Raw genomic sequence first — 13,086 nt, forward strand, 5'->3', positions numbered from 1 at the left:
GTTGCAGCTACTTTCAAAATATGTAATACTAAAATAAATAAAGGCTGATAAATACTTCGTATAATAAACTAGACAGGCGCACGTGAAAAATAAAAAAGAATAAATTGTGGTTTGATGTTCGATCATAAGCCTTAAAGCAAATATTAGGTTAGTTTTGGAATTAGAAATTAATTCAGTCATTTTAGTAAATAGTTTTGCTAACGTAGCTATATAATTTAGAAAAAGATATCAATTAGAAGGTTTTATTTCAGCATGATAATATCAATTAGAAGATACATAAACAATCTATAACATGATATGGTGTTATTATACCTCTATTCTCTAGCAATTCTAATGAGGTAGAAGGCGAATTCGGAGGCCTTCAACAGATACTGGATCTGGAGTATAGATTAATTTCTCTTGAGGATTAGCTTTTGACAATCTAAATCGAGTTATAACGTTGTGCAAAAATACGAGGATCTTAATTCGAGCATACTCGTTACCATAACACATATGTTGCCCTTTTCCATACGGTACAAATGTATTTGCCTGCATTGTGGCTTCAAATCTTGAAGGCTCAAACTTTTCCGGGTTTGGAAAATACTTTGGGTCCTTGTGAGTTGAATAAAAATTCCAGTGAACCTATTTAATCAAAACACAACTAACATTTCACAAAAGTAATTATCAAAATTATATTTTTGGTCTTTTAATTTTATTATTTTTATATCATTAATTCATTTCTACATTCAGGTTATTTTGTGCTGCATTTAGTACTTATGTATTAGTTTTGTATAAGTACATTACTTAATGTAATCCAATGATCATGGTGTGACATTTAAAAAAAAGTACTTTTTTTAGTTGATACGTTTTGATTATTTTTTAAAATGATTTTGTATGATTTTTACAAATTATTTATGGTTGAATATATACCTTGGTAAAAAAGTAAACTTGATAAAAGAATCGTGTTAACTTAAAATGAGAGGAGAATGTATATTTCTGAAAAGCTTAATGTAATTGAATTTCTTTCTTCTAATCAATTTCATACCTTCTGTTTCGGGGTTTTCTGATGTCCTGCGGGAGAGTTACAACACCGAGACTGGAACCGGACGCCTGTACCTGCAAAACAACGAAGACTCCTTGTGGTAGGAGCTCCGCCTCCGACGATCAAGTTAGTACTTGTATGAGGAGTAATAAGTGCGGAAATTAAAGGGGGAGATCTGGTTCCTCTAGGGGAGGAGTGATCAATGTGTTTAGACTTCTCTAGGTGAGAGTCATTAATGTATAATCCGTGTGTTATTCGAGTTCTCTCTCTCTGTTTTCTTTTTTCTGTTCCTGAATTAATGAGGATTAAGAGAGGTATTTATATCCTCGAGAAGCGTGCCAGTCTCTAGGTTTAGGGTAAACCTAGGGCTGACTGGGCCTCATAACAGGATTGGGCCTTGGTGGCCGGTTTTCCCATTTGGCATGGGTGGACACATGGCGTGTCTCAATTAGTCCGTAGAGGACATATCTGTGACTGACACGTGGCAGGCTCCTGTTGGCCCACGTGAAGGACACGTGGCGGAACCTGGTTGGTCCACTTGTCAGACGGTGACTGGTGGATAAAAATCCCCTAATCATTTGCCCCTCACAGGCGGCACGTGACTGGTCACGTGTCACCTGTGACAGGTGTCACACGGTGACAGGCGACGGCCTGCTACAGGTGTCACTTTGCAGATGGCCGAGAGATTTTCCCGCCCAAATTTTGAATTTTGGAAGCGACCCTTCGCCTTCTCACTTTGCCTATATAAGGAAGTGCTGACTTCGGTCATTTTCACATTTGAGAACTTTGCGAGAGAACATTCGGACCCCTGAACTTGCTCTGACACTTTGGACTCTTGTTGCCTACCGCCTGCTCTGACAAGCCGTTTGCAAAGGATTTCAGAATTCCATCAACCGTCACTCGTTCAGGTAACCGTCGGTTCTCTTACTCTTAATTTTCTTGTTTTTTAATTTTTTTTTGAAATGGCACCCTGGAAGCACACGACACGACCTAAGTTAGTGATCAGCCGGTCACCGGGGACGGCTGAATCTAGGACTAGGAGTGCCGCCTGCCCTTTTCTGGACCCATCTTTGCCCTTTATACAAAGTCCGACTGTATCTGTGTCTATGCAGAACGTGATGGCCAGAACAAAAAAGACTGCTAGGATCTCAAACTCGGACGGCTCCTCCCAAAGGGTGCCCATTAGCGAAACATCTGACCAGGCGCCAGATGTAGAAGTGAAACAAGGCGGCTGCAAAGCCGACAGTTCTGAGGGAGGGGCCAAGGTGGTCCCTTCCCATTTTACCGTTGATACATCTAACTTTTCTCCTGCTCCTTCTAAGGGAGAGGAGGCGGGCCCCTCTGGGAGAGGGGAGGAGTCGTCCTCATCGGATTCGTCAGAGGACGAGTCCGAGTCCAGCTCTTCTGGCCACGCTTCTCCAGGCTCAGAAGAAAGAAACAGCCGCCTACAAGAGGCGAGACTTTCCCATGCAGTTGAGAAGGGGAGCAATTGGGCCGAACCGTCCGCCTCTTACAGAGAGGAAAACACCCCCTACTACTGCACGGTACCCCGGGGCCGGATCGCAGCCATGCAAGACAAAGTGGAGAGCTTTATAGCTAACCACAGGATGGGCCCTGGGTTTTTTACTGTTCGTGCCGGATCCAGAAGATACTGTCGTCTGGCCGGCTGGTACCAGCTATGATGACGGCTGCTTTGGCTGCTATGCGGCGGCCATCAAAGCTGGACTGCGCTTCCCATTACATCCGGCTGTTCAGCGGATTTTAGATGGGTATGACTTGGGGTTATGGCAGTTAGCCCCCAACTCTTGGGTAAACGTACTCGGCTATGTGGCCGGGTGCGAAATGTACGGGGTGGAGCCGAGCTTTGAGGCTTTCACCCATATGAACTATCTCAGTCGGACCCCTAAGTCGGGCGGTACCGGCTGGTATCAAATAACAAGCCATAGGGGCTACCTCATGACGAGAGGTAAGGCGAACAAGTGGAAGGATTGGCGGAACACCTTCCTGATCATCGAGGGTTCAGACAAGGAGCTGAACAGACGCTTCAACAAGTGGAATAGGGATCCGCCTCTTCTTGCAGGCGGCCGCAGCATGCCGCCTGTTCCCCCAAAGGCTAAAAAAGAGATCCTAGACAAAGGACTCTTCAAAGTAGAGACTAGGATGAACTCTACTTCAGGGGTACGAGAGCAAGTACCCCTAAACTGCGTCCCGAGCTTCAAGTGGCTCTATGACGAGTACTTCTTGGCCGCCTGTGGCCTCAGCAGTCGGTGCTCTAGAGGTAGCCGGCCTGACAAATACTCTGCTTTTTACACCTTGCTTGGGATTTTTACTAACTTTGCTGTTTATTTTTTGCAGCTGACGCCATGAGTAAAATAACAGCATCCAAGACTGCGGCGGCCATGTTGCGGGCCTCTCTTATGCAACAGTCCTGTACCGACTCCCCCAACAAGGGGGCACCCTTGGTGAGCTTCGAACCTCTCTCTTGCTGGAGTTGTAGTTGTGCATATACTGACTATTTTTCTCTTTTTTTTTTTTTTTTTTTTTTTTTTTTTAGTCGGGCACTCCAAGAGCTTCTTCCTCGCAACAGCCGGACCCCAAGGCCCGGAGGACGACTGTTGCAAGCTCTCCTGGGTCTTCCAGGAAAACAGTGGCGGCTGAGAAGCAGCCGGCCACTTCTTCTAAAGCTCCGGCGGGGCCGCCTAGAAGTATGGACAATTTCTTGTAAAAGCTCTTACACTTGCTTCTTTCTTGACTAGGTCTAACTTGCTTTTTTACGCTTGATGCAGCCGGCCCTCAGGAGCCTGACTTGGTAGAGGTAGCCAAGTCCATGATAAAAGCAGTTCCTCCATCTGAAAGGGAGGCGGTCAGGGGTGTCGGCACCCTTGACCTTGATGGGATTGCAGGGGTCCTTGCTGAGGTATACTTAGCTTTTTTTTTTTTTTTTTTATTTGAATTCCCGGACGCCTGTTATGTTGCTTGAATAAACTGACGCCTGTTTTCTCTTTACTTAGGCCCTGCTCCGAGTGAACGGCCTTCGCAAGCCGCTTGATCGGAAAAACAAAGAGGTAAAGGCTGCAAAAGCTATGGCCGCCTCTAACTGTGATAAGGCAATGTTTCAAATTGCCCAAAATGAAGTTCTGACAATTGATATTCTTTACTATCAGGCGCAGGCTGCCGTCGCTATCCGGGCTGAGTTAGAGGCGGCCCAGAAGAGGAACAGCGAGCTGGAGGCGACCGTCTCCAATCTCAAGGCCGAGCTCAAACCTCTCCGCCAAAAGATGCTGTCATACGAAGCCATGGAGAAATCCTTGGCTAACGTAAAGGAACGCCTGGTGACCCAGGAGAAGAGTCTAACTGAAGAGCTCTCGGAGAAGGCTGAGCAAGAGAAAAGAGAGCTCGTCCGAGAGATGATGGAGGACTCTTCCCAGATCCAGCGCATGACCTGGAGCCGCCTCTTCCCCAATGCCGACTTTGCCTCGTGGGAAAAAACGTACCGCCAGTGCTCTGAAACATATAATCAAGAGATCCTGGCGGCTGCTGAGGACGAGACGTTGGAGGAGGCCTTGGATGGGGATGAGCAGCCGATAGTGGCGCTTGTGCCACTTGGGGACAAGGCATCGAAGAAGGATGCAGCTAAAGCCGAGTCTAGCAAGAGGAGGGCTGACCAGGCGGACGCTGCTAATGTTGAAGACTTGCCCCATTAAGCTTTTGTATTCTTTCACGGCCTGCGTGCCGTCTGCTTGTATTTACCCGGCCAGGGGGCCGGGGTTCTGAATATTTTTATCTTCATTAATGAAATCATTTTTTGCTTGAAATTTGTCTAAGTGTTGAATATTTGATATTGCATTGTACACTATATCGACTGTTTTGCATGGCCGATTGTAGACAGGTACGGATGGTCCGCCTATGCCCCTGGACGACTGGTTGTCTTTTTCCAGACTAGACGATGAGTCGGCCATTTATTCAATCGGTCTTGTCATTTGCAAAATTAACCAAATAGGAACGTGGTTCCTTGTTATGTTTTCCGGCTAGAGACTCTAGGCTGTCTAAGCCAACTGTTTAATATATACTAAGTTTGGTACTTAGTTTATTTCGTTAAGTAGGTACGCCTGTTTGGTTACAGACGGCAGTCTTAAGTATAGACAACCTAGTAAGAGTAGTAGCCGAGTACCTCTGTTTACCAAAAAACAGGCGGACCCCTCGTACCTTTTAAGTTTCATGCTAAGTTTGAGAGTGACTATGAGTTAACATGGGAGTTAGTCAGTCTCCGTCACTCTCTAGCTTGAGTAGTAGAGGTACCAGGCGGCGTAGGCCGGCTGATCCCCTTGATTCGCCAATGTTTGTTGGCTATTAACCCAAGTAGTGGTAACCCAGTAGGAGTAGTGGTTTGAGTGCCCCTGTTTGCCAAAAAACAGGCGGTCTACTCAAACCTTTTAGGCTCCATACCAAAGTTTGAGGGAGTGACTATGAGTTAACGTTGGTGTTTACTCAGTCGCCGTCACTCTTGCTTGAGCAGTAGAGGTATCAGGCGGCGGAGGCCGGCTGATCCCCTTGATTCGCCAATGTTTGTTGGCTATTAACTCAAGAGGTACCCCCTGAATTTATCCCAAGTAATACAGGGAGTCATCCGACTCAGATGTCAACTGCTACCACTGGTTTGGTTAGTGATAGAGTTATCCTTGTCTCAGAAACGGCTACGTGGTTGCCCTTGGGGACAGTCGTATAGGTGCCGTGTAATTAGTTTATAGAGCAATGTTCCACCCAAAAGGGAGCTGCTCTCTGCGACGAATTTCATCCGGATGGATGCCGTCGGACGCCTGCTATAATGTTGGGACAGGTCGAATTGAATTTTTATATTTTGATCAGTTGGCTTGACGCCTGGTCTGATCATGTTTTTTTTTTATAGTTCTTGGTGAACTGTATTATGTGAGGGTAGCCGACCATAAAGGTATAGGCAGCATGGCCCTTTGAAGGAGTAAAATACTCGATGGAGAGTAGCCGACTGTAAAGGTACAGGCGGCATGCCTCTTTGAAGATAAGAGTTAAATACTCAAAGGAGAGTAGCCGACTGTTGGTCAGTTGGCATGCCCCTCTTTTAATAAAAATGAATATAAAAATGGAGAGTAGCCGACTGTTGGTCAGTTGGCATGCCCCTCTTAATACAAAATTGAATATTCAAAAGAAATATTTCTTAAGATTATCTATGTTCCAAGTTCGAGGTAACGGCTGGCCGTCTGGTGTTTCCAGACGGTAGGTACCGTCTCTAACCTCTTCATATATTCGGTAGGGGCCTTCCCAGTTGGGAGTTAGCTTGCCAGACTCGTTAGCCCTACCAACAGCTTCCATTTTTCTAAGTACAAAGTCTCCCACTTTAAGTGGACGCCTGTGCACTTTTCTGTTGTATGATCGAGTCATTCTCAGGCGGTAAATCTCATGGCGTAAGACAGCATTGCCTCTCTTTTCAGGGATCGAGTCTAATGCCAGGCGCATGGCTTCCCAGTTTGCCTCTTCGTCATATAGCATTACTCGAAGAGTCGGCTCGTAGTGTTCTATTGGAAGAACTGCTTCCGCACCATAAGTTAGGAGGAACGGAGTTTCTCCAGTCGCCCCTTTCTCAGTCGTCCTGATGGCCCAGAGAACATGTGGTAATTCATCCGCCCATAGGCCGCCTGCTCGTTCAATCTTTTTCTTGAGACCGTCTGAGATGATTTTATTAAAGGCTTCTACCTGGCCGTTTGCTTGTGGACGACCGACAGATGCAAAGCAGTGTGCGATTCCTTGGTCACCCAACCAGCTTTTGAGAACAGGCGTCTCAAATTGGGGACCATTATCAAAAACCATAGACATGGGAACCCCGAACCGAGTGATGACATTTTTCCAGATGAATGAAATTACATCCTTCGTCTTGATTCCCTTTACAGCCTCCGCCTCTACCCATTTAGTGAAGTAGTCGACGGCCACAAGTATGTATCTTCTTCCGCCTGTAGCAGGCGTATATGGACCCAGAATATCCATGCCCCACTTAGCAAACGGAAGTGGGCTTTGAATGGTAGTGAGGTCAGTAGCCGGACGGTGAATTAGTTTGCCAAACTTTTGACACTTGTCACACTTTTTTACCATCTCCATAGCATCAGCTTCTAAGGTAGGCCAGAAGTAGCCCTGGCGCCTTGCCCGTTGAGCAAGCGTCCTTCCACCTATATGTGAAGCACAGTAACCAGAGTGGAGATCGTCTAGTATCTCTCGTCCCTTTTCTGGAGTAACGCACTTTAAGAAAGGTTGTAGGTACCCCCTTTTGTGAAGTTCTTCCTTTATCATTTCAAAATTGGTGGCTCGTTTTTTCAGTACTGCCGCCTGTTGATGATCATCCGGCAGGGTACCGTTTGTCAGATATGCCCTGATTGGATCCATCCAGGTTGAGCTTCTGTCTAAGATTCCAATAGGGTCTCCCTCAATGCTTCTCATCTCCACTACTTCCCAAAAAACGGTTCGAGGAGTATCACAGGAGGCGGATGATGCTAATTTTGAAAGTGCATCCGCTTGGTTATTCTCTGATCTCGGCACTTGGTCCAGATGAAAATCCTCAAGGGAGCCGACTGCTTGACGGACCGCTTGTAAATACTTGATCATGGACGGATGGGTTGCTTCATATTCACCATTATACTGACTCACTATCAATTGTGAATCGGAACAGGCGTCTATTTTTCTTGCCCCTGCCGCCTTGCACATGCGGATTCCGGCTAGTAAAGCTTCATATTCTGCCTCATTGTTTGAAGCCTGAAAACTGAAGCGTAAAGCATACTCGTACCTGTCGCCCTCTGGCGACTGACATATGACGCCTGCTCCACAACCGTTTGAAGTAGAGCTTCCATCCACATATACCTTCCAGACTTGGTCTGGAACTTGAGAGTCAGGGGGACGAGTCATCTCAACAATGAAGACAGCAAAGGCTTGCCCCTTCACTGCTTTTCTAGGCTCGAAGGTAACTTCGAGGCTCTGTATTTCTATGGCCCATTTGATCATTCGGCCTGACGACTCCATGACGGTCAGTGGCCGCTTGATCGGTTGATCTGTATACACGACGACTGCATGTGCTAAAAAGTATGGCTTTAATTTCTTAACAGCCATGAAGAGTGCAAGACCAAATTTCTCTACTAAGGGATACCTCAACTCCGCATTCTTCAGTACATGACTGACAAAGTAGACCGGGAGCTGACAGCCGTCTCTTTCAGCAAGAAGTACAGCGCTTAGTGCATGATCAGAGACGGCCAGGTACATGTAGAGTACTTCTTTGGGCAAAGGGCTAACCAGCCTCGGCAAGGAGTGCAAATGAATCTTTAATTTCTGGAAGGCCGCTTCAGCATCCGGCCCCCATTCAAACCTTGCCTTTTTCTTAATTGCCTGGAAAAAGTACAGGCATTTGTCGCCTGATCGGCTTAGAAACCTTCCCAAGGCCGCCAGACAACCTGTTAACTTCTGAACCTCTCGGACGGTACGGGGCGACTGCATGTCGATGACCGCCTGTACCTTCTCAGGGTTCGCCTCTATTCCTCTCTGATTGATAAGGAATCCGAGAAATTTCCCAGACTCAACTCCAAAGACACATTTCTTGGGATTGAGCATGACATGGTGCCGCCTGAGTGTGGCGAAAGTTTCTCGGAGGTCCGTCAGATGATCTGTCTGAAGTTTAGACTTGACAATCATATCATCAATATATGCCTCAACATTTCTCCCAATTTGATCAAAGAACACAGTGTTTATCATTCGTTGGAAGGTGGCCGGGGCATTCTTAAGACCAAACGGCATGACCGTGTAACAGTATAACCCTTGATCAGTGACGAAGGCCGTCTTCTCCTGATCCTTCTTCCATAAAGGTATTTGATGGAAACCAGAGTAGGCGTCCATAAAACTCATCAAAGCATGGCCGGCTGTTGAGTCGACCAGATTGTCAATTTTAGGCAGAGGGTAACTGTCTTTTGGGCACGCCTTATTCAAGTCTGTGTAGTCTACACACATTCGCCAGGTACCATTCGGCTTTTTAACAAGCACAACATTTGCAACCCAATCTGGGAAGTAACATTGCCGAATGAATCCTGCATCAAGTAATTTTTTGACCTCGGCGGCTGCCGCCTGACTTCTTTCTTCGCCATGGTTCCGCTTCTTCTGCCTTACCGGCTTCTTTTTTGGATCCACAGCCAGTTTATGTACCGCCAGCTCAGGACTAATGCCTGGCATTTCATGGACTTCAAATGCGAAGATGTCCTTGTATTCTCTCAATAGTTTTTGAAAGTCGTCACCCAAGTCTCTTAGAGCAGCCGTCCCAACTTTGACAGTTCGGTCAGGACGAGAGTCATCTAAGATCAGGTCCGTATGCTCACCAGCCGGCTGAGGGCGGAATTCATCCGACCGCTCCTCTGCCAATGATTGCTATTTTTTATCTTTTCTTGCGGCCCCCATCTGGGATGCTTTTCTTTTCTTGCCGCCTGTTTCGTGAACAGGCGCATTACTTTTGACATTGTCAATCTTTTCTCCACTGGACCCAGCGGCCATGACAGTGGGCTTGACATCCGAGAGATAGCACTCTCGTGCCATCCTCTGATCTCCCCTTAGGGAGCCGACTGTTCCATTGTCCCTCTCAAACTTGAGCAACATAAGAGATGGGATAATTACAGCCTTGGAATTATTCAGGGTTGGTCGTCCCAGAATCATGTTGTAGGCCGAGAGTTCTTCTACCACCAGGAACCGGACTACCATGTGTCGTCCTTCCCCTTTTTCACCCAGGCGGATGGGCAGATCTACTCGTCCTACAGGGTGGACGACTCCTCCTCCAAACCCTACTAAAGGGTGGGAGGCCGGATGTATACAATCAGTTTTGTACTTCAATTTTGACAGACATTTGCTACTGATAAGATCTGAGGAGCTTCCTGTATCTATGAGGATTCGGCCAACTCTCTGATTGGCCACTTTACATTCAATGACGATAGGGTCGTCATGCGGCCCCCGTACCCCTCCTAGATCTTCCTCAGTAATGACAATCTCAGGAAATGAATTTTTGGAGGGCCGTTCTGGGTGAACAGAATTTACATCTAGCCGCCTGATATTGTCTTTGTTGCCCCTAATAGTGGGACCTCCTCCTGCGAAGCCGCCTGCAATAGTATAGACGACTGCATCATCTGTATCAGAGCTGTCGGCCTGTTGATTCTTTTTGGCCGACTGCTTTTTCGAGGAAGTGTTCCCCGTGGATTTCTTGATACAAGAGTCAAGATCACCTTGCTCAGCCAGGCGGTCTAGATACCGCATGAGACTGATGCATTCGTTGGTGTGATGACCAACATCTTCATGATAATCACAGAATTTATCTTGGTTCCGGTTGCTTGCAGAACCCTTCATGGGGACCGGCTTCTCAATAGAGATCCGTCCCTTGATTTCTTTTAGGATAGTTTGGCTATCCTTGCTAAACGCATACTTTGGGGAGTATGGTTTGAATTCTTTTTTCTTCTTCTGGGCCGGCTGTTGAGAGGAATCAGCCGCCCAGACCTCTTTTCTTTTCTCATCTTTGTTGGACGACTGCTTCTGTCGTCCTTCTCTTTTGTCAGACCTTTTCCAGTCCGACTGTTTCACTGTACTACAAAGATCAGTTGCCTGTATATAGGCTTCTGCTTCAATCAAGGCCTCTTGAAGAGTCGCCACCCTCTTTCGGACCAAATCAAATTTGAAGGTCGACCCATCCTTGAGACCCCTAAAAAAGTCAGTATAAGCTACCTCATCCGGTAACCCTTGAATCTGTATTCTCATCAGGTTAAACCGCCTGATGTAGGATCGAAGCCCCTCCTTCTCGCCCTGCTGAATTGTCCCCAAGTCAAGGGTCGTCTTCTTCGCAGGGATGTTCATGGCGAAGTTGGAGGTGAACAGGTAAGCCAGCGTCCTGAAGTTGTTTACACAACCAGTCGGCAGGTTGCCGAACCATTGCTGTGCAATTCCTTTAAGAGTCGCTGGGAAACACTTGCACCAGGTGGGATCATCCAACCCTTGAAGGTACATCAGGTTGGTGAATGCCATCAGATGGTCTTCTGGGTTAGTAGTGCCGTCATAGGCGCCTACTAATACATTTTTCACCTTGGCCGGCTGAGCGGCTTCAGTAATTTCCTTGGAGAAGGCCGACGGCTGTTCACCAAGTCTAAGCAACCGTAGCTGCCAGTCCATAGGTTGGACATTTTTTGCTGCAGGTCCACCAAATGGAGGCGGCTGCAAGAAATATTGTTGTTGCGGTACAAACGGTAAGTTTGGTACCGCCTGGTCGCTATGAAAGCCTGACCGACGGGAGGTGCCGCCTGTCTGACTCTCATGGTGCGACTGAGTATGCCTCGTCGAGGCAGTTCGCAGACTATCTTGGAAGTTTGAAGTAGAAGCCGACTCTGACAATCGGTCACTCCTCTTCTGCTCTAGCAGTAGCCGAGCGTCTGTGTATGTTTTCTTCGACCCATCCGCCTGAGTATGACGAACAGGTTTCCTATTTCCTGGAGTAGGAAAATGGTATTTTGTGAGATTAAGGGCAGATGGCTCCCACTTCCTAGATTTAGGATGAGGGGTTGTCTCTCGCCCCTGAACTGGCTTCCTCTTCCGTGAGGAGGAAGGCTTCTTAGCCGAATGCTCTTTGTCCAGAGCAGGCGTCTTCTTAGTAATTAATTCCTGAATTTCTCCCTTTAAGTCCCTCATGAAGGTCATGAGCTCGTTTCTTGTAATGGGAGCAGATCCATCAGTCGGCTGCTGCCGAACAGATGGTGCGCCTGTTGGCTCGCTAACAGTTTGAAAATGTTCCCGTTCCCTCCTTTCGGTAGGACGGGTGCGTCGGGCCCTTAGGGTCCCGTCTGGAGCTGTGTGAGCTTCAACTTCAAGTTCATTGTCAGTATCATGGTCCGACTGGACTTGAGGGTCGTCTAGGGGACGCCTCTCTTCAAAAGTCGGTACAAACGTGGATGCCATCTCAGAAGTACTCTCCCCACAGACGGCGCCAAAATGTTTCGGGGTTTTCTGATGTCCTGCGGGAGAGTTACAACACCGAGACTGGAACCGGACGCCTGTACCTGCAAAACAACGAAGACTCCTTGTGGTAGGAGCTCCGCCTCCGACGATCAAGTTAGTACTTGTATGAGGAGTAATAAGTGCGGAAATTAAAGGGGGGAGATCTGGTTCCTCTAGGGGAGGAGTGATCAATGTGTTTAGACTTCTCTAGGTGAGAGTCATTAATGTATAATCCGTGTGTTATTCGAGTTCTCTCTCTCTGTTTTCTTTTTTCTGTTCCTGAATTAATGAGGATTAAGAGAGGTATTTATATCCTCGAGAAGCGTGCCAGTCTCTAGGTTTAGGGTAAACCTAGGGCTGACTGGGCCTCATAACAGGATTGGGCCTTGGTGGCCGGTTTTCCCATTTGGCATGGGTGGACACATGGCGTGTCTCAATTAGTCCGTAGAGGACATATCTGTGACTGACACGTGGCAGGCTCCTGTTGGCCCACGTGAAGGACACGTGGCGGAACCTGGTTGGTCCACTTGTCAGACGGTGACTGGTGGATAAAAATCCCCTAATCACCTTCCATCCCTTTGGGATTGTGAAGCCGGCATAAGAGAGGTCAGTTATAGCCTCTCTAAAACCTCCGGGTGCGGGTGGTATTAGTCTCATAGATTCACATACCACATTCCAAGTGTACTTCATTTTTTGGATATCCTTCCAAGTTAATAGCTCCCCTTTCCTTTTTGATTTCGCAATCACCAATTGTTCTTGTGATAGAAGATGCATGCAGGAAAACCAAACAAACACATACAATCAACCTAAAAGAGTTTAGGAATCAGAACTAAATAATAGTTAGTAGAAAATATGTCATGTTCAATTCTCACATGATCAAATTAAAGTGTAATGATAGAGAATATTGATAGAATATTCTCATCCTAGGTTTAGGATATATTTTGTATAAGAATATTTTTATGATATCTTTACATATCTTGTTAGTTACCTAATATGATTAAGACTCTCATTGTAACTCTATAAATATTGATCAATGGAAATCACTA

This window comes from Chenopodium quinoa, unplaced genomic scaffold (genome assembly GCF_001683475.1).
Source record: "Chenopodium quinoa cultivar QQ74 unplaced genomic scaffold, ASM168347v1, whole genome shotgun sequence".
Taxonomy (NCBI): Eukaryota; Viridiplantae; Streptophyta; class Magnoliopsida; order Caryophyllales; family Amaranthaceae; genus Chenopodium; species Chenopodium quinoa.